Raw genomic sequence first — 22092 nt, forward strand, 5'->3', positions numbered from 1 at the left:
TTTAGCATCTATTCTATGCCAAGTGTATGACAGGGCTGGGGATAGAGAAGAATGAGACCCGGCCCCGGCTGTCCAGAGGCTTGCCGTCTAGTAGGGGAAACACGCAAGTAAACCAAGTGGCCAGGATGCCATCACAGAGCACATGGAGGGGGAAGTGGTAAATTCTGCTGCCATGGTCACAGGCTAGGGGTTCCCAGGCTGGGTCTCTGGGGTTGCAGGTGCATGGAACTTGGAGTTGATAGGTGGGTGGTAATCCAGGCCCCATTGCTTAGTCTTTCCAAGCCTCAGTTCCTTCATTTTGAAAAGGAGGCACAGAATCAAATCAGACATGTGCTATATGGAAAACCAGGAAGTGCTGTGCCCAAGCTTGTGATGGTCTCCTGCTGACCATCAGGTGCTTCAACAGGAAGTGACCTTGCAGCTCCAAGGACCCAAAGGAAGATGGGAATGGGAGCCCAACCCAGGGCTTAAAGTAACTGTTCAGGAAACTGTAAATCCAAGAATCAGGACAGTAAGCAAGGCGGATCTCTGACCCATAAGGACTTGTACACGGATGATCACCTTTGCCCACCTGGCTGAGCACTCTGCTCCAAGCACTCTTAACGCGTGAATTCACTAACACTTCACAAGAGCTCCAACAGGTAAGGTCGCTGTTTGCCCCGTTAGGAAGATGAGGAAACTGAGGCACAGAAACAAAGCACTATTCCATTCCCAGAGCGTCTGGCTCCAGAACCAGGGCCCTTAAACTCTGTGCTTTGAGATGCTTCCGGGGAGCAATGACAAGGTAAAGTGAGTGGGATTATGTGCCAGGTCCTGAGACTTCTCCGGTGGGGCTTCAGGGAGGCTGGGGGGCATGGGACTGGGTTTCTGAGAAGGGAGAAAAGGAAGGTCCCAGCAGGGTGAGAGAAACACCAGGAGCAGAAGCAGAGGCACTGGAGCTCAGGTTCACCTGAGTCAGGATTCCCACCTGAAATACCCACAGAAGGGTACTTGCCAGGGTCAGATGTCAGGAAGAATTCTTAACATGTGCCAGGCCCTGTGCTGAACACTATGCTCATACTATCTTGTTTACCCTGCATAATAACCCATGAAAGGAATATGAATGTCCCCACTTTACAGTCAAGAAAACTGTCCATAAGGTTAGTTTGCTCTTGGACACACAGGCAGAAACTGACTGGGACAGGAGCATAGTTTGGTCTGATGCTACCTGACCCAGAACCCTGACTCCCATTGACTTGGGTGGTTTCAGAGCACCACCCAAGCTTCTATCCTCTTGTGCTGCTGACAGTCTATGCCAGAGGCTCCTGGGTATAAGGGGGCTGCTTTGCCCACAGGAAGCGCTTGGGAGTTGGCAGCCTGCCCTTAGGCCCGAGTGTGGGAGTGCGGTGGCCCTGCTTCTCCTGCCAGGACGAACTCTGAAGGCATAACAGACTCAGAGCTCCCCTGCAGGACCTGGCTGAGGCTAGGATGCAGGAAATCACCCCATCGCTTCAAAGGACTAAGGGCCCTTGGTTCGAGGTCAGCCTCTCCCTTGTTAAGTTTGTTTCCCCTTGTTTGGTTTCTTCCTCTTCCCTGTCCTGCTCCTCCTATTCCTGTCCTGGTCTCCCCTGGGCACACTTCCTTATGAGTCACCTGCACTTGACCCCTCTTCTCAGGGTCTGCTTTGGGGCCCTCCCACAGGGCACCCTTCTTAACCACCATCCTAGGCACCATCTTTTTGCTCACCACCCACCTTCTAGGAGCTGCTCACACTCCCCAGGAAGCAGAGACAAATTTTCCTTCCCCACCCCTTCGTACCCCCTGCACACTCCACAGGGTTTCCTCCCTGGACACTCCAAGGTCCACTGCTAGCCGGAGCCCAAGACAGATCTTGTGCCAACCTCAGAGCAGGGTCTGGGCTGAGCAGGCCATAGTCAAATTTTGCCATTCCCAGACTTGAGCAAGCCCAGACACAGCCCACCTCCCAGGGCGTGGGACAATGGGCTGTAAAGTCAGAGGTGTTTTTCAGGACCCTGTTCAGACTTGTGGGTGGTGCTGAGCCAGATTTGTGAGGGATCAGCCCTGGTGTGTCTGGGGCCAGAGAACCAGACAGACCACTGCTCTGGGAAGAAAGCCAAACCAATAAACAAAGGCCGTGCATGAAAGAATAGGTCTTGAACTGACAAGCTTCCTGAGGAATGCGTAACATGGAGTTAGGCATAGCCACCTAAGACTGAGTTGAATTTTTCCCTTCACTTGGCTGCAGCTCACAGGAGAAAGATCCTAGGGAACCCAGCAGTCCCTTTAACATCTGACCCAATGGTTCCCCTACCATGGGCCATGTGGGATCAGGATTCAAGATTTACGTCCCAGGCTGTTGTTTGCAACTGTCGCATTTCACTTCCTAACTGGTCTGCTTTGAAAAGGGAAGGGTGAAGTAAGGGCAACTTGACCTGGGAACTGAAGGGTGGTCGGATCTCAGTTTCCTCATCTATAAGATGGGTCTTTCTCTCTCAGTGCTGTCCCTCAAAAACTTGTTTCCAGCCTTCTTTTCCACTACCACTTCCTTTGCCACGTCTTCCTCCCCAAGAATGAAGACTCCTTTTTACTGTCCAAGGTCAGCCTGTTCCCTGATTTTGCCTGGTTATATCCTAGTCCTCTTTTAAGGCTCAACTCAGGCCATATCTTGCCTGGATATCTCCTCAGATCTTTCCCCCACCACCTGGTCAGTTGGTTGCCCCTTCTCAGTGTTCCCATATCATCTAACTCTATAACTGCATATCTGTTTGTGTGTTGTTCTCTGACTAGACTAGACTTTATGTATACCATGGTGGTGTCCTGTCATCTCTGAAACACCAGGACCTAGCACGGTATCTTGACATGAAAGAGGCTCAGTAAATGTTTGTTGAATAAACACTCACTTTCTTGGGGCTTTGGAAGATCAGATGAGATAATGGACATGATAACAAACTCTAAATTACTATAGCATTTATTACTATCTTCCATGGATATATTTATGAATTTGATACAAACTGATGTACATATGTGTTAATAATATTATTATTATAATAGCAATACATGCCAAAGTCTAGGCAAAACTATTTGCATAAAATCAAATGTTGAGAAAAAGGAAATATGCATGTGCATGTACACCTGTGTATTTGTCCCTAAATTCATACCATTGGTGACAAAAATTATTATAACTCTTGGGCTAAAGATGACAGTCAGATCTCCCAATTAGCTGTCTAAGAAGGCAGAGGGGTGCTAACCTGGGGAATGCATATCACCACCTTTGCCTTTCATGTGTTGAAGACTTTCCGGTAACAAGAAGACTCTGTAGCATGGGCCCTGCCATTTGCCACGTTATGTAATCTAAGAAATCAGACAATGGAAGGAAAAACATGCACTGGGCCCTTGCTTTGAGGTCCAGGTTCTCTTAGGAGAGAAGGGGTGCCAACAGGCTAACCCTGTGTCCTCCTTCCTGGGGGTGAGGAGGTACTCGAGGAGGGAGCCACGCATGTGGAGCAGCTGTTGAAAACAGGGGCGGAGGTAGAGCTTGAAGCTCGCTGTCATGTCCCTGTCAAAAGACAGCCTTCCAGTAAGGTGTCCGCTTCTCCTAGCATCAGATTCCATCCTGTAAGTCGAAGTCCCCTTCCTTATCATAGTTGACACTCAAGTTCAGCCAGATCCAGTGCACAGTGAGGCTCAGCACGTCCCTCCCTCCTCAGCTGGGACAGACCTGCTCTCCTCTGGAGCATCTGATGCTTTCCTACTCTGCCCAGGACAGCCCAGAACAGGTTCCTCTCCCTCACTCTCTCCCTGCTTTCTTTCTTCCTTCTTCTTTCCTTCATAAAATTTATTCTATTTAATCTTTAGAATAGGTAATGCATTCTCAAAGGTACAAAAGTTACCATGAAAAGACACAGTGAGATCTCAATCTATCCTTCCAGAGATTCTTTTAAATGCATATACAGGCATTTGCATGCTGATACAGTTACATCCCCCACTCCTTTAACAAAACTGGTGAACCTTGTGTGGGGATGCATATGTTCTGATCCTCTATTTTTCTCAGTTAGTATATCTTGGAGAGCTGTTCCTATCAAAACAGGAAGAGCATCCTCTATTTTTTTTAGCTGTATGATTTGCCAATCTGTAGCTTATTTTAATCAGCCCTAACCCAGTAGACAGTTCCAGCCAATGCTGCGAGGGAAAGCCATGGCCACACATCACTTCCCAGCTGCTGTCTGTAATTAGAAGTGCAGTTACTAGGTCAAGGGCAGGCAGACCTACAGATCTGACCGTTGTTGTCAACTTTCTCTTATAGGAGTTGAAGCAATTTATACTCTCGACAACAATGTATGAGAAAAAACACATTTCTAAAGCTTTACAGTACGAATAATTCCACCACCAATATCCATTGACTAAGCCCTTATGTTGTGCCAGGTTCCATGCTGGGCAAATTGCATTTTATTGTCTCATTTAATCTCCATTGCAACCTTTTGAGGGCGGTGATTACTGGTCCTGCTGTCAGAGGAAAAGCCCAAGATTCACACATGAGTAACATGTGACTCCACCATACCTCTTCTCTCTACCCTAAGGCCCTCATCCTAAGTCAGGAAGTCCACAAGTATTCATTCTGATCATCATAAGAACACCAATAGCCCAAATTTACTGAGTACTTAATTATGCTGGGCTCCTTATCTCACTTGATGCTCACAAAAGGCCAGGACTCAAGTTCTGTCATTATGCTCCATTTTCATTAATGGGAAAACCAAAGGCTGGAGAGGTAACAGGCCCCTGGCTCAAGGTTATTTAGCAAGCAGGCAGCAAGAGCAGGATTTGAACCCAGACAGTCTGACTGCATAACCCAATCTATCGTGCTGCTACACTGAGGTCATGGCTTACAAGTTTCTAGAACAGTCGGACCTTAGCAATCATCACCTGTGAAAACCTTGATCTGGAGATGAGGAAACTGAGGCCCAGAGGAGAGTGGGAGGGGTCTGTTTGGTGGTCACACTGGGCTAGGAACCCTCTTCTCTTGACTCCCAGGCAGTGGTCATTTTTACACCTTGCTCTCACACAAGGGCTGAGACATCCTCAGCCTTCGGCTGGCATAGAGAAGATGGCAGGTCCGGGATGCAGATCTGGCCTGTCCTGGGTGTGAGGTAATGAACAACGGTGGCGGAGGTATAACTCACAACCCCACTGGCATGAACCAGTGTCTGGCCAGGAACCCAACAGCCCATCTGACAGGTTCCAGCCAAGGAATCAAAGGGCATGGGCTCTTAGATTAGTGCTCCTTCATACTTGCTATCAGTTGTTATAGTGATGAGAAAAACAAATATTTATTCAGCACCTACTATGTGCTCTCTGCTATAACCAAGCACATTGATTCACTTTATCCTTGCAGCCACCCTGCAGAGCAAAGAGTTAAGTGACTTGCTCAATCTCACAAGTCAGTTCATGGCAGAGCTGGGATTTGAACTCAGGTATTTTCATTGTTAAAACCCATGTTTTATAGAGGTAGGATGGTTCAGTGGTTAGGAACTCTGTCTCTGGAGTCACACAGACTGCTTCTCACACTTATTTGATGAAGCAGGAGAAATTACTTAACATCTCTGAGCCTCAGTTTCCCTCTGTAAAAATAGGATTCATAATATCTGTTTTTTTGAAGAGATATTTGCATGTCCATAATCACAGCTACATTATTCACAATAGCCAAAAAAGTAGAAACAATCTAACTGTCCATCCATGGATAAATGCATGGTGATACACACACACACACACACACACACACACACACACACCAAAATGCAATATTTTTCAGCCTTAAAAAGAAAGAAAGTTCTGGCATATGATACTTCAGGGATGGTTCTTGCAGACACTACACTAAGTGAAACAGGCCATTCACAAAAAGACAAATACTGTTTGATTTCACTTACATGAGTTTCATAAAGTGGTCAAATACATAGATTCAGAAAGTAGTAAGGTGATTGCCAGGGCCTGGGGGGTGGGAGGCATGGAGAGTTGTTTAATGGGTATAGCATTTCAGTTTTGCAAGGTAGGAAAAGTTCTGTGGATAGATATAATATAGATATAATAGTCGCAAAACAGTGAGAATGTGTTTAATGCCACTGGACTGCTCACTTCAAAATGGGTAAAGTGGTAAATATTATGCTAGGCACATTTTACTGAAGTTCTTTTAAAAAAGAAAAATAGTAACCCCTGTTCTGAGGAGCTGTGAAAATTAAGAGGTCATGTGTGCCGAGGGCTCAGCACAGGCCTGGCAGGAGGAAGGCCTTAGTCAATGGAAATGCTGCTTACTTTTCTCCTGTTAGCAATCCCTGGTCTGCCAGCTGTGGGAATAGCCCTGGGGGCTCTTCAGGGTGCCCGGGTATCAAGGGGAAAAGTCTGCCTCACTGAGTGTGTGAGGCACAAATGAACTCTATGTGTGAAAACACTTAATAAACTGTTGAGAAAGAAAAGGGGGTGAAGAATGATTGATCAAGGTGTCGTCGGCACGGTTCTGAGAGCTGAGCTTGTGGTCTGTCATTTCTTTTTTGTTTTTTTTTTTAATTTTTTATATTAAGGTATTACTGATATATATTCTTAGGAAGATTTCACATGGAAAACATTGTGGTTACTACATTCAACCATCTTATCAAGTCCCCCCATACCCCATTGCAGTCACTGTCCATCAGCATAGTAAGATGCCACAGTCACTATTTGCCTTCTCTAGGCTACACTGTCTTCCCCGTGACTCGCCCCACCTCATGTGTACCAATCATAATACCCCTCAATTCCCTTCTCCCTCCCTCCCCACCCAGCTTCCCCGCCCCTCCCTTTGGTAACCACTAGTCCCTTCTTGGAGTCTGTGAGTTTCTGCTGTTTTGTTCCTTCGGTTTTGCTTCATTGTTACACTCCACAAATGAGGGAAATCATTTGATACTTGTCTTTCTCTGCCTAGCTTATTTCACTGAGCATAATACCCTCTAGCTCCATCCATGTTGTGGCAAATAGTAAGATTTGTTTTCCCTTATGGCTGAATAGTATTCCATTGTGTATATGCACTACATCTTCTTTATCCATTCATCTATTAATGGACACTTAGGTTGCTTCCATATCTTTGCTATTGTAAATAGTGCTGTGATAAACATAGGGCTGCATATGTCTTTTTGAATCTGAGATCTTGTTTCCTTTGGGTAAATTCCTAGGAGTGGAAATCCTGGGTCAAATGGTATTTCTATTTTGAGTTTTTTGAGGAACCTCCATACTGCTTTCCACAGTGGTTGAACTGATTTCCATTCCAGCAGCGTAGGAGGGTTCACCTTTCTCTGCATCCTCGCCAGCATTTGTTGTTCCTTGTCTTTGGGATGTTGGCCATCCTAACTGGTGTGAGGTGATATCTCATTGTGGTCTTAATCTGCATTTCCCTGATGATTAACGATGTGGAGCATCTTTTCATGCACCTGTTGGTCATCTGAATTTCTTCTTTGGAGAAGTGTCTGTTCATATCCTCTGCCCATTTTTTAATTGGGTTATTTGCTTTTTGGGTATTGAGGTGTATAAGTTCTTTATATATTTTGGATGTTAACCCCTTGCCATTTATGTCATTTACAAATATATTTTCCCATACTGTAGGATGCCTTTTTGTGCTGCTGATGGTATCCTCTGCTGTACAGAAGCTTTTTAGTTTGATGTAGTCCTGTTTGTTCATTTTTACTTTTGTTTCCCTTGCCTGAGCAGATGTGTTCAGGAAAAAGTTGCTCATGTTTATATTCAAGAGATTTTTGCCTATGTTTTATTCTAAGAGTTTTATGGGTTCAGGACTTACATTCAGGTCTTTGATGCATTTTACTTTTGTGTATGGAGTTAGACAATAATCTAGTTTCATTCTCTTACATGTGGCTGTCCAGTTTTGCCAACACCAGTTGTTGAAGAGTCTGTCATTTCCCCATTGTATATCCGTGGCTCCTTTATCTTCCTCCTTACCAATCTGGATGCCTTTTATTTCTTTGTGCTGTCTGATTGCCGTGGCTAGGACCTCAAGTACTATGTTGGATAAAAGTGGGGAGAGTGGGCATTGTTGTCTTGTTCCCAATCTCAGAGGAAAAGCTTTCAGCTTCTCACTGTTCAGTATGATGTTGGCTGTGGGTTTGTCATATATGGCCTTTCTTATGTTGAGGTACTTGCCCTCTATACACATTTTGTTGAGAGTTTTTATCATGAATGTGTGTTGAATTTTTTTGAATGTTTTGGTCTGTCATTTCTTAGCACTCTGTATTTATTCCATCACAACACTTGTCACCTTCCCTGGTTCCTGAAGGTGACTTCAGCTCTCTCTGGCCCTGCCTGGACTGGCATATTCAGTCTGGCATCCATCTTCCTTATTCCCACAATCCAACACCCAGCCCAGCCCTGCACCCATGGGGAGCTTCCTCCATACTTGCTGACCTCAGCTGAGTCTGGGGAGTTTAAGCAACCTTGAGATAATTTTATCCAAAACAGCTCCTTCTGAGGACAAAGGTTCTATAAAGTGTGGGGTCTTCTAGGTGCAGTTGCTAGGGGATGTGTCACTTGTCCATCCCCATGCAAACATGGGCTCTGGCTGCCCTGTAAGGAAAGCAAAGCAGGAATCAGGGCAAGTGGAGGGGCACTCCTGGACCTCCCAGGAAGAGGTGACTTCAGGACACAGGCTCCCTGCTTGTTTTCATTGCTTGGTTTGAACTCCCACAGAGTAAATGTTTCTCAGGCCTGTGCTGGGGATCTAATTCTGGAGTCCTTAAGCACAAAAGAATGTGATAAAATACCTGCTCGTGGAAGCAGGGAGACGGCTGGTTAGCAGGCTGCCTCGGAGGTCTGTACACACCCTCTGCAGACAGGAGGCCCCAGGAGGGTAAGTGACGTGACCACGCATCTCTGGGAAGTGTCAGAACCGGGACAACAGCTCACAGCCTCTGGGCAAGACGATCCTACAACCCTCTGCTGACTGAAAGGCTGAGTGTTGAGGTAAACTGAGGAACAAAGGCTGTTTCTCTGAGACAGGCGGGCAGTTTTTGTATTAAATTCACAAGTGTGTTCAAGCCTCTATACCTGTCACAGGGGTTGGAATGGCTAACTATTGAACTGAATTTGCCTTTCAAATACAAGGCCAGAAAAATCACTTATTTGTCATTCTTCTTTTTGACTCAGTAATGCCTCAGCATGTCCTATGTTAGGCAGTGTTGGTAAGCCATGGAGAGGAGGAGGAAAATGTGATGAGACAGTGTGAGGGCTTCCTTACTCATCAGACACCAAGGAGCACGCTTACTCAGAGTGTCTATGACGAACAAGGGACTTTCTCCTCAGGACGGGAAGATGGCTGTCCTGGTGTTTCCCACTCACGGTGCACAGTTTGCCCACAAGTTCCAAGCATGTCTGTAACTTCATAGTGTTTCCTCGGGTAAGGTGCGGTGGTGGCTGAAGGGGACAGTCATTAATGTCAGAAGGACACACTGCGGTCAGGCATGGTGAGGCTAGGCGGGTTGTTCCAGAGCACGTGACAAGCATGCGCGGTTAAACACAAGCCGCCTCACACTGTGCTGATGCTCCTTCCTGCTGCTGGGCGACTGCACAAGGCCAGGAAGCCAGCTGTCTTGGGGTCATGTGAAGAGGAGGCAGCTCCGGGCCACACCCGAGAGCAGTCTGCGGTCAGGCATTCCTGGCAACAGGGGCACCTCGGCCTGCCCACGTCTCATCCCTGATGAAAGCCTGCAGGCCAGGCCTGGGGCAGGGCTGTGCCTCCGGCATGGTTGAGGGGCACTGAGAGGCCTCTCTTCTAAAAATGTCACCCTCCTCTTCCCTGCTGTGGGAGCTGAAATGGTCACATGGAGGACTTACTCCCTCAGTTTGAGGCATTGTATTCCTAGTAGATCTGATTTAAAAACTACATACCACTGTGTGCAGAAAACACTGAGATGTGACCAAGCCATGACACCTTTCTTAGCATTTATTTATAACCCTGCATAAATCCAAAGAAGGATTTGAGAGTACCACAAATTTATTTTCAGATTAGCCAGCTGAGGGAACCAGATCTTATTCTGGCAGACCCAGGGAACAGCTAGAGAGAACTTGAGCTGCACTTTGGACGTTGCATTTTTCTGCTCAAAACACTCCAAGAGTACTTTAAATAGAACTCTCAACCCTTATCATTCACCATCTTGCTCATTGCACCACCCCACCTCACACAAATGCGCCATGCTCTTTCTTGTCCTCAGACATCCTACGAGCTGCCCCTTCTGCTGGTAGCCCTTGCCCTCTGCTCCTGGGCCTCTCTGCCCTTTGGCCTTGGCTTGAAATGCCACCACTCAGGTGGCCCCAGACCATGCCAGCTGAGAGAAGCGCTCCCTGTTGTCTTTCAAAACATTTTCTTGTCTTTTGCAGCCTTTCTTACAGTTTGAATATATGTGTGTCTATAGTCAATCCTCATTATTTGCAGATTTTGCATTTACAAATTTTCCTACCCTCTAAATTATTTGCATCCCCTGAATCAATGCTTGTAGTGCTTCCATGGGCAAAAATTTGAGGCGCCCAATGCACATCTTCCCAACAGAGATACAACAAGACAACATTGTTCCGGTTTTCCTACTCTAAACAATTGTCCTTTCCACAACCATTTTTGTGCCACATTAGTTGCATTTTGGGGCTTCTGGTGGGTGGTCTTGCTGTTTAAAGTAGCCCCCAGTGGTTGTGCTGTCTAGGGTTCCTGAGCGCAAGAAGGCTGCGATGCACCTTCCCAAGAAAAGATGTGTGTTAGGTAAGCTTCATTCACGCATGAGTTGTATTGCTGTTGGCCATGAATTCAATGTTGATGAATCAACACACATATCAAATAAGATGTCTTTCAACAGACGCACACATAAACCAAGATAATGCATGGATTGGTTGATGGAAATATTATGGTCGCAGACTCACAGGAACCTCACCCTGTATTTCCCCTAGGAGCAGTGGCTCAGTACTCACTGATTCAGCCCTTGTGGTGACTTTATAAAACATAACTACTGCAATAACAGGTGTCAGTGGCATTTTTGTTTCTTAGGGCTGCTAACAGCTGGGTGGCTTACACAAGAGAATATTATTCTCTCCTAGTTCTAGAGGCCAGAAGTCCAAAATCAAGTTGTCAGCAGGGTCACGCTTCCTCCAAAGGCTCTAGAGAAGGATCTGCCCCTGCCTCTTCCTAGCTTTCTGGTGGTTTGCCAGCAACCCTTGACTTGTAAAGGCATCTCTGCCTGGGTCATCAATGGCATTCTCTGTATTTTCCCTTCTTGTAAGGACACTAGTCATATCGGATTTAGGATCCAAACTACTTCAGTACAGCCTCATCTTATAAACATGTTTGTTATATATATTAAGATGTATTTATTATATATTATATACTTATATATATTTAATCAATATATTAAATAAATGTGTACTTAATCAATATCTACCTCTCCAACTAGACTGTAAATTCCACAAGGCAAGGACAGTGGTTTGCTTTTTCATTTTTGTATCGCTGGCACCAAGTCCATCCTGACACATGGTACGAAGGAGCTGGATAAATATTCGTGGAGGATGAGTGGATAAATGAATTTCAAAGCTTAGAATGTTAGAGACCATGGAGTAGGCAGTGACAAAAACTCTGATGGAGCCCTAGGCTCCTGGACATCCTTCATCCCTCACGTCAGGCTGAAAAAGAGGCTAAGTGGGGGGGCTTTCAGGCTCAACCCCCTCCTCACTCCACTTCAACCAGTTACCGTGCTTATGGGTGTTTTGTATACTCCACTTCCATGCAATATGGTTTTTATAAAAGATGTTTAAAGAGTTTTGAAAGTGTGGGAAAAAACCTGAGCTTAGCCCTCCACCTTATGGATGAGGAGATTGAGGTCCAGAGACATGAAGGGGTTCGCCCCAGGTCCCCAGGCAGTCACCGTAGAGGCAGGGCTGAGTCAGGTTCTTTTGAGCCCTGTTCCAGGAGCTTTGCCTTGATACTTGCCCTCCTGCCAAGACATACCGTGCAAGCACTTTGGGATTTGCCCTCCCTGGGACACTGTTTTTCTATCTGAAGCAACTTCTGGGAGAAGGGATGAAAGCCTGTGGCATGCGCGTGTTCCCCATTGCTCTGAAAGGACCTTTGTGCCAAGTTCCATAGACATTCCACAGGCCTGTTCCAGGCAAATCCATCTGCCTGCAGGTCACAATCCTTGACTTGGGAGGTATTTTGGCCTTTTTGCTTTTAAATGTACCTGTTGCTATCTTGGAAGCTGAAGCCAAGCAAGGGAGGCCAGGCAGAGGAGGCCCAGGTCCCAGGGTAGGGTGGGCCACAGGACAAGAGAGGTCTGCTGAGCAGACCTGGCTTGAGAAGAAAACCATGCTGATTATCTCCCAGGCCCAGCTGCAGAAACGCCTTAGCTCGGCAGCAGATTATAAATAGCCCACAATGCACTCCCAGCCGCTTGGAAACAAGTAAATTTTTTTCCTGTGTTAGAAAAACAGCTCTTCACAGTATCCTGGGCTCCCTCCTCAACCCCGCCCCCAAAGAGCTGTGATTTATGTCTTAGTACCATTCCTGGGACCAAGGATCACACAACCCGATAAACAATGATTAATTCATTGCCAAGTTCAATGAAAAAAGGAGGCATTCCTTTGGAAGTACTCTCTTTGTTTTGGCAGAGATATGCTGACCCGTGAGACCAGAGAGCCAGTATCACTGGGAGTTCATTACCCTAGGTTTTATTTGGCTCTCTGCGACCTTGCACGCAGTGGGGGCTGGGGAGAGGCTGGTGGGTGGCTGACTGGAGGGCAGAGGGAGCAGAGAAGAGCTGCTCTGAGCTTGGCTGTTTGCTGAGATGCTCCAGAATGAAGAGAGCCCCAGATGTAGGGCTGGTCCATTTACATCTGAGTCCTTCGCTGGAGAGGGAAATCAGTCTCCTTTGAGGAAATCGGGTCTCAATACAAATATCCTAGAAATCCTTCACCAGTTGGCTCACTCATTAGGACCTCAAGTTTGAGCAGCAGTTCCCAATATACAAAGCACTTCTCATGTCCTGCTGTCACCTGACCTTTACAACTGTTTTATTTGCTTGTTTGTTTTCCTTGAATCAAAGACAATGCCCGCTTATTGTAGAAAAGTTTAAAATTTCCAGGAAAACCTAAAGAAGAAAAAATCTCACCACACTGAGACAACGATGCTTCCATGGACATCTTTCCAGACTTCCCTTATTGGATTACAGATGGACAGATTTTTACCGAAGTTGGATTATATTTTTGTCTTAGGCTCTTGATAGAAACAGATGGAACATTCTGGTAAGTAATCAAAGAAAGTTTAATAAAAAGACTGTTTTCACTAGTCTGAGCAGAGGTGAAGAAAACCAGGAAGGAATAGTGTAGCGCACCAGGACCAGCAAGAGGGGAGCCATTATCAACCCCAGATTTGAAGGTCATGAGGAGGGAGCGGTGACTATAAACTAGAGCCGTATGGAGAGGGTTGCTTATCAGGAACTATACCTTCCAGGAGAGACACAGCCAGCTCTGCAAACCCACAGAGATGGAACCAGAGGAATAAATACCTTGATCTCACTCTACCCCAGCTCTCCAACTGCCAGTGCCTCCCACTGGCCAACCCAGACAGAGTTAGAAGGCAGAAAAGCCCATCGACAGCAGTCCATAGAAGCCAAAACCCTAGGGCACAGAGCAGGATGGAAAAGAATGGAGAGCAGAATATATAAGCATTACATCCACGGTAATACTACCTGTATCATTCCATGGTAAGCCAAGAAGTTTCTAACTTAACAAATAGAGATTGACATCATACTTTTTAGTGGACCTTGTATGGATATGCCAAATTTATTTAAGTGATCCCCTATGGATGGACATGCAGTTAGTTTCTAATTTCTCAAGAGCATAAGCCATGCTGTGATGAACAAATCTATACATAGAAACTATGCACTCAGGATACATAATTGATTCCTCTTTGACATTTTGTAGAAATTGAGGCTCATTTCCCATGAGGCTTGTCCCAGTCATGCAGTGGTCATGTGGCTTTTCTGAATCTCTTAACTTTTTCAGCAGTGAGCATGGAATGCTCTGTAATAAAGAAAGGAATAATAAAGTTAAATTTTTAGTTTTGGAAAAAAAATGCTCACCCCTTGAAAGTCCTATCACCCACATGACTCTGAGAGGGAGGGGATTATTAGATCTGAGGAGAATAGGGCCTCAGTGGGTTGCGGGGGACACAGGGAGGAGGAGAGAGGAAGTGCGAAGGGCAAAGAGGAAATGATGTCATAGAAAATGATGCCCCTACACTGGCTTCACAGGCATCACCCCAAGAGGTGGAAACAGCTCCAGAGGACTTACTGTGGTAAGGGGACAAGAAGTGGGCTCTGATCTCTGATGGGTGTGAGTGGTAGGCATGGAGCTGCACTTCCTGTTTGCTCTCAGTCTCCTGTCTGAAAAGCAGAGGCGATGCTCCCCACACAGACTTGTCCCGAAGGTCACTGACGTATACACGGGAAAGGGCTGGTACTTAGCAGGCCCTCAGCAAATACACAGCTCTTTCTTTCTTACTCAGAAGGTAGGAGCTAAGCCAGATGAAATCTTCCATTTTTTTTTAATTCAATAAATATTTATCGAGAAGCAGATAAACACAAAGGTAGACAAAACTATTTTCTTGCCTTCAAGGAGCTTAGAAACCATTGCGTGTTGAACCCACTCAGTACTTGAAATTCTCTGCCTTTGTCTGGAATTTGTCCCTCTGTTCTTGAATGTCCTTACCTCCTCCACCTGGTGAAATCCCTCCATCCTTCATTGTCCCTTCACATAGGAACCCAATCAAATGTGTTACTCCCTCCCCTGCACACCTGCAGCCCATGTCCCTTCTTCTCCCTCAGACCTTATCACTTGGTATAGAGCAGTGATTAAGAGTTCTGTAGTCAGATGGGTTTGGTTTCTATCTCCACTCTGCCACTCACTAAGCAGGTATCTCAGTGTCCTCATCTCAGAAATGGGATCATCTCCTACCCCAGATGGGAGCTGTGAGAACTGAAAGGGTCTATACATGAAGGCAATAGAACAGAGCCTGGCACAGAGGAGATGCTCCTTGCTAAGCATTAGAGTTGTTGTATTCATCACTGCCCACTTGGCATAGAGCAGGGGCTCGGTGGATGTTTGTCAAAAGAATTAATGATGTGTATTCATTACCAAAATAGCAGGAATAAAATATGATTCCCAAATGGCCCAGAATCAAGAACGTACAAAGGACAAGACACACAGTGTAACCCGCAGCACGGGGAAGAAAGGTTTCTGTGAGAAGCAGTCCCAGGAAGTGCAGGTGGGGTGTGTGTCTGACCACAGCAGGGATTCACATGCAGGATGCAAAGAGGAGCGGAAGGACAAGGGGCTACTGAGTCCCAGTTCCAGCACTGACTGTGTGACTCTGGACAAGCCCCTTCACCTCTCTGCCCTTGAGCTCACAATTTTTAACTGTGGATGCATGGGCCCCTTCCCAGAGGGTTGCTGTGAGGATTAGGCGAGGTGAGCTAACTGACACTCCCAGCACCCAGGGAGAGGCAGGCTGGCTGCTCTGAGGTCACTATTCCTAGTAGCGCACTAGGTGGCATGGGTTTTGTGCCCTCGCTTCCAGTCCCGCTGCAGGGCCGCTCTCTACCTGGCGTGCTCCCTTTAGGCTGATGACCCAGGATTTCACGGTTCTGGGTGCCTCTCTGGGCAAGATTGTGGAAGGCTGGGGAGTTGTCCTGCATGTGCCAAGCCAGCCTGCTGAGACCCAGGCCCCTGCCAGCAGCCCTTCTGCTGGGTCTGCCAAGGCCAGGGCAATGAGGTGGAAGCGGCGGAGTCTCAGTGTCTGAGCCGGATGCCAGGCTGGGCACTGACTTTCTGGTGCCCCTGGTGTCCCCACAAGCTCCACCAGCTCACCCGCCTCCCCTGGCCTGCCCCCAAGACAGCCGCCGGGCCCCAGCCTCTGTTGCCGTGGACACGGTCTCCCCCAGAGGCCTTGCCTCCTTCTCTGACTCCTTTGTGTCCTTGACAGGGAGCCTCAGGCCAACTCACTCCCGTCCAAGGCAAGTCTGTCTGTTCATTCATTCCTTCATTTATTCAGATAACAAACATATGTGGGGTGCCTACTGTACATGCCTGGAACTGTTTGTACTCTTTGTAGATCCAGAATTGAGCAAGAGCATAGACTCTCTGCCCTCACAGAGATTATATTCTAATCGGAGAGAGAGCGAGTAAACAATTAGATGTATATGATACAAGAAAAACAATGCAGAAACTTCCTCTCAGAAGAGGTGGCATTTGAGCAGAGGCCTAAATGTAATGAGTGGCCACATAGGTGTCTGGGAGAGGAGCTTCCCAAGCGAGGGAACAGCCTTGTGAAGACCTTGCATCAGTAACACACATGGTGTGTGAGGGGCAGCGAGTAGGCTGGGCGGGTTGGGTGCAGGAAATGGGGGGGTCATGGGCGCGAGAAGAGTTTGGATTGATATCAGGGGTCAGACATCATACGGACTGGAGGGCATGCCAGAGATGTTGCAGTTTATTCAAAGGGATGAGCCCTGCTGCCACTGGAGGATTCGAGCAAGAGGAAGGGGGCCCTAGTTCGGTTCTGAAAGTTTCTCTCTGGATGCCGTGTGGAGAACAGAGGTGGGGGCGCACAGGTGGAAGCAGGGCTCTTGGAACGCGGCCTGCAGCTCTGCCTCCTGAGACCCCTCTCCCACTCCTAACCGCCAGAGCTGCAGAATGATACATTTGTGCTGTCTTAAGCCACTACATGTTTGTCGATTTGCTACAGTAGCCATAGAAAACTAATGCAATGGGGAAGCGATCACCTGGTCAAGTCACAACCCAAAGCCAAAGTACAATGAGAATGGAAATTTTCCCGTGGTTTGGGCAAAGTGGAGGTCACGGAGGTCTAGGTCAGATTAGTCTAGAGGGATGAAGGGTGATGGGAGAGGAAGGAGGAGTATGTGGGGGAGAAGGGTAAAGTCTGGGAATAGGTCAATCTTTGGAGAAAATAATCTAGAAAAGGAAGCTGAGAAATGGTGTAGAGATGGGTGTGGCCTCAAGGGAGAGTTTCTGTTCTTGTTTTTGAAGATGGAAGATAACACTGCATGCTTGTGTGCTGGTATGAATGACCCTGCAAAGAAGCAAAAATGTGATGAAATAAGAACATGTCTGCATTTAGACTGGAAGCGTCCCAACCTTTCATGGAATACAGAGATCTCTCCCAGCAGTGTGGATGCAGAAATCTTACCTCGGGCCTCTCCCCTCTCCAGGTCTGGCTCTGCAGTACCCCAAACCATTATTCCTACCACCAGAATTCCAGTTGCCATGAGGTCTCTCAGGGTTCTGTTTGCAGATTTCTCTGAGCATCAAGACTGCATCTCTCTTGTTCTTTGTGCTTCCCCAATTCAGCCAAGATAGCAGCACAATTGGGCATATAACAAATGCTTTGTTGAATGATGGTAATAGTCATGTCAACTTAGTGCTTGCTACGTTCCAGGGGCTTTACTGACCTCAGATGTGATCTCGCATAGTCCTGGCAGCAGCCCAGTCACCCCCATTTCATAGGCAAGTAAGCTGAGGCCCAGGGAGGTTAAGCAATTTGCCCAGTGTCACATGGCTGGTAAATGACAGAGCTGGGACTTGAACCCAAGCAGTCTGATCCCTGAGGCCCCTCTTGCAAGCAGCATCCCACACCACCTGGGGTGGGCAACATCTGAGCAAAGTCAACCTCAGGCGCTAAAGGAACACAGTGAAGGGGACCAAGGCCTTCTTGGAAGTGACGCCTGTGCCCGGTCTCAAAGAAAGAAGATTTAGCCAGTAAAGAAAGGTTCCCACCTTTCTAAGTGAGGAGGAATGCGTGGTGGCAGCTGAGGCTGGCACCATTTTGCTGTAGCTTAGGAGCGTGGAGCAGGGGGAGAAATGAAGGTGAGGGAGGCAGGGCCCAGTGCACGAGAGCCTGGCAGGCTCAGCCAGGGAGCTCAGGCTGAACTCTGTAGGCAGGGAAATCCCCCAAAGGAACCTGCCAGGTGCCCCACTAACAGGGCACAGTGTGGGGTGGGGAACCGCAGGTGGCCAAACCCCGTCCATCACCCTCACAGCTGACACTGGTCTCTCCAAGTCCACGGAGTTTCAAGTTCATTTCAGAAAAGCAGTGCCAGGGACCAAGGCCTAAAGGTGGCTGGGGTAGTGTCAGAGAAGGCAGCAAGGGCCAAACCTCTGTGTTCCTGCAGACAAAGGGAGAGAGCAGGCTGAGAGATGGGGACAGCATGTGACACCTGGGCCACAGGCCTCAGCAGCCACCGAGGCAGCCCTGGGGATAATGGCTCCTTTTGTCCTGCACATAAATTCTCTGGAAAAGAAAGGATTCCAGGGCCTGCTTCTCCTGGCTGCACAATGTTGCTGCCGGGGCCCCACTGCGAGGGCCTGCCCTGGCATTCGGGGAGTATTCAGGCCCCTTCACTGTCTCATTCCTTCCAGGCGTGCAGAAGCGGGAAGTCAGAGTGGTGTGCCAGACATTCTGCAGGGGGTTGGGAGTCTAGGCTGAAGCACAGCCCGAGCCAGGAGCTTTGTTCCTCAGTCCAGAGGAAACCAAAGGATCTTGAAACTCTGATTAGAAAGAGTCTTAGAGGACATCTGTGCCAGCTCATGCTAATGCGTGCCCTCCCCCTCTCTTACCCTCCTCCCCCCCACTCCTCCACTTCAGCAGACTATTATGGTCACAAGCACTAGCTTTGGAGTCAGAGGAAACTGGCTTCCAATGCTGACTTTGCCACTTGGAATGACAAACTATTTAACCTTTATGAGCCTTGGTTCCCCCATCTGTAAGATGAGTAACACTTACTTCATAAGACTCTCACAAGGAATAAGTGAGAAAATGCACATAATATTCTTACCTTGAATTTCAGCCTTCCAGAAGGGTTCCATGAGGGTGGGCAGTCAAGTGGTTGTCCAGTCTGTGCTTGGATTTCTCTAAAGGCTCACTGCCTATATTCCATATTCATACCAAGTGTAAATCTGCTTCTTACACCCTTATTGGTACTGAGGGTACAGAGGAAAGGGACTCATGCTTACTAATCATTTGCCATATGCCAGGTGTTATCATAAAGGACTTTGAGAAATTGGGACCTTGTCCAGAGCCACAAAGAGGAACTGACCAGGATTTGAATCTAATTCTTTCTGATCCTCTGCACCATGAGAATTCCACACATATGTGAAAACAGCATCCATGGCCCCCTGAGTGTCTTCTTTTCTCCAGGGAAAACATCCCTAGGCTCAGGGCATATGGTTTGTGTTTCCCCCACCATCTTGGCCTCTGTCCTCTGGGCATGCTCCAATTTGTCACTGTCCCCATTTTTAAAAAAATAGCCTCCAGGCACAATATTCCTGCTGTCTTCTGACTAGTACAGAGTAGGAACACACTCTCACCTCTTTTATTGTAAAACATTATGTTTATGCTAATAAACCCTAAAATGATGTGGCATTCAGACCATTACATTAAGCTGATGGCTTTCATACTCACTATATTCAGCCTACAAGAATAATATGTCCCCTGCATTTGGGACCATTTGTAACAGTCATTGCAGATCTTCACTGCAGATAATAGAACCCTCTTCAACTATTATATTCAAGCAAATTATATTTGGTAGCCCCCAAAATCTCCAACAGGGCTGAAGATTTCAGCTCAGAAGCCACACAGCCAGGAACAATTCACAAACCACCCTTGACCGCAGACATCGCTGCCCCTGGACCAGTGGGCACGACACACACCCTGCATGTGCTGGTGTGGAGTGCTGCCTCTAGGACCTCTGAACTCTGGATCTCCCACATACAGCCCCAGCTTCTTCACCTCAGTCTCTTCTAACTAAGCCTCTCCAGGCACATTTCAGGGTTTAAATGAGTTAATACATGGAAAGCCAGCCTCCAGAATAGCTCTAGTGATCCTCACCTCCTAGTATCTCTGTCCTTGTGTGTGTAGTCCCCTCCCACATTGGATGAGGCTGAACTGTGTTACCAGTAGGATTTTCAAACATGACAGAGTGTGACTTCAAGTCCAGGTCATAAAAGACATTGCAACTTCTGGCTTGTTCTCTTGGAGGGCGCACTGTAGGAGAAGCCAGCTGCTATGTCATAAGGATGCTTGAGCAGCACTCTGAAATGGCAAGCATCTGGGGTCTCCATGGCAAGGAACTGCAGGTTCCTGCCAGCAACCAGCACAAATGAGCCAAGCATGGGAAGGTGGAGCTTAGAAATGGGCCCAGATGAGCCTTCAGATAATGCAGCTTCAGCTGAAAGCTTGTCTGCGACCTTATGAGAGACCCTGAGCCACAACCACCACCCAAGCTGCTCTCAGGGACCTTACCCACAAAAATGGTATGAGATACAAAAAGGAAAGTAATAGTGTTGAATACTTGTCACTGAAATTTTGGGAGAATAAGTTACAGGGCAATAGACAACTAATCCGATAAATCTAAAGATTTAGAATGCTGCCTAGCATGTGGTTAACATCCCTTCAAAGCTTCCATTATTTTACCCTGACTCAGCTCTTCGCTAAATGTCAGAAGCCATCCCCTAAGCACCTGGGGAATCTGGAAAATGAAAAACAATGATAATTTCAGTTAACCCTCACAGCAACCCTGTGACAGGTATATTAGTATCTTCATTTTACAGGGGCTGAGAAATCGACTCACTTGCTTGAGCTTCCAAAGGCATAGGTCCCGGATTCGAGCCCTGGCTGCCTCCATGCCACCATCTGACACAGCACAATGTATGGTGGCACCAACAGAAGCTGGATCGCACCGCAGAGAGCACCCAACTCCGTGAATTGTCACTCCAAGTCTTTGTAAATATGGCATGTGGAGGCTGCGCGGATGAACAAAAGCAGAAAGGGCGAGAAGCCAGGAATCGTAACAGCATCCCATGGGAGCCAGGAAAAAAGCTTTTGACACCAGCTTCCTTCTGATCTCCCCTTTGGGCAGAGATGTTCGAGGACTCAAGGTCATTCAGCTGGCAGGAAGAATTTGGGAGTTGACAATCCCTGATCAAAGATTTTTCTGGGTTAAAGTGTAAGCTATCTGGAAAGTCCCCAGGGCTTCTCCCCGGAAGCTCCTAAGGCTCCCTCTTCCAACGAAGTGCCTTCCTCAGGGCACAGACTCAGCCTGCTTCCTTGACATCTGAGCTGCCACCACCAGCTCTGTTTTGGGGAGTGCCCTGTGCCCTCCTAGTGCCAAACCTGGCCCTTCCCCCACTTCTTTGCTGCTCTCACACAGGTACCTAAGGCCCTGTCTTTGCAATGTTTTTCTTGTTGGTTGTGATGGGGTGAGGGAGCAAAAACTAAACATCAGCCGGTTTCAGTGGAAAGAGTTCCAGGAACTTATGGCATAGATTAATGGGAAGAACAGAGGTCTGAAGTCAGACCCACCAACCCTCAAACCCTGATAAAAACCATATCATTGCTATAGCCTGGGGCCAGGGACCCAACTTCCCTGCACTTCAGTTTAGTCACCCGAATAATAAAGAGGATCCTTTGCGGGAGAGCAATTCAGCAAAATTTATAAAAATCTAAAGGGTATATCTTCCACTACCAAGAAAATGCCCTACAGAAACACTGTCCCTTGTGCTCAAGATCAAACACACAGAGTTCCATGGCAACATCATTTGCAACAAAACTTAGCAAATTTTCATTTGTCAGGAAATAGATCAGTAACTTATGGAGCACCCATAAGGTGGAATTGCTCGACAACTGTAAGAAAGAATGAAGTAGAAAAGAAGAGCTCAGCAGCCCCTGTCTTCCCCTTGCAGCGGTCCCGCAGCCCCGCCTGCCCGCAGGCTGCCTCCCTGGTTGCCCTCGATCGCGCCTTCTCTGTCCATCTCCACCCCGAGAGTACCTGGCCACTGGATGTTCCACAAAGGGCTGGTGATTTCTGAAATGATGCAGAGCTGAGTCCATGTTTGGGAGACAGTCTTCTGACTTGTCTGAAAGCGACTCCTTTTACGGAGAGCTGGTGGCAGAGTGGGGAGTGAATCCCAGGTCTCCTAGCTCCCAGCTCGCGTCACTCTCAGTAACACAGGCTCTCC

At 47.4% G+C, this 22092-nt stretch overlaps 1 long non-coding RNA gene across 1 annotated transcript; it reads right to left on the reverse strand.

Moving 5' to 3' along the window:
* Positions 1-12769: 12769 nt before the first annotated feature.
* Positions 12770-20970, reverse strand: LOC108386458 (uncharacterized). The gene is made up of 3 exons (XR_005057591.2): positions 20706-20970; positions 18912-20603; positions 12770-18242 (listed from the first exon to the last, which is right to left on the reverse strand). It is a non-coding gene; the product is annotated as an uncharacterized lncRNA (long non-coding RNA).
* Between the last annotated feature and the right edge of the window lie 1122 nt (positions 20971-22092).

This window comes from Manis javanica, chromosome 2 (genome assembly GCF_040802235.1).
Source record: "Manis javanica isolate MJ-LG chromosome 2, MJ_LKY, whole genome shotgun sequence".
Classification (NCBI taxonomy): domain Eukaryota; kingdom Metazoa; phylum Chordata; class Mammalia; order Pholidota; family Manidae; genus Manis; species Manis javanica.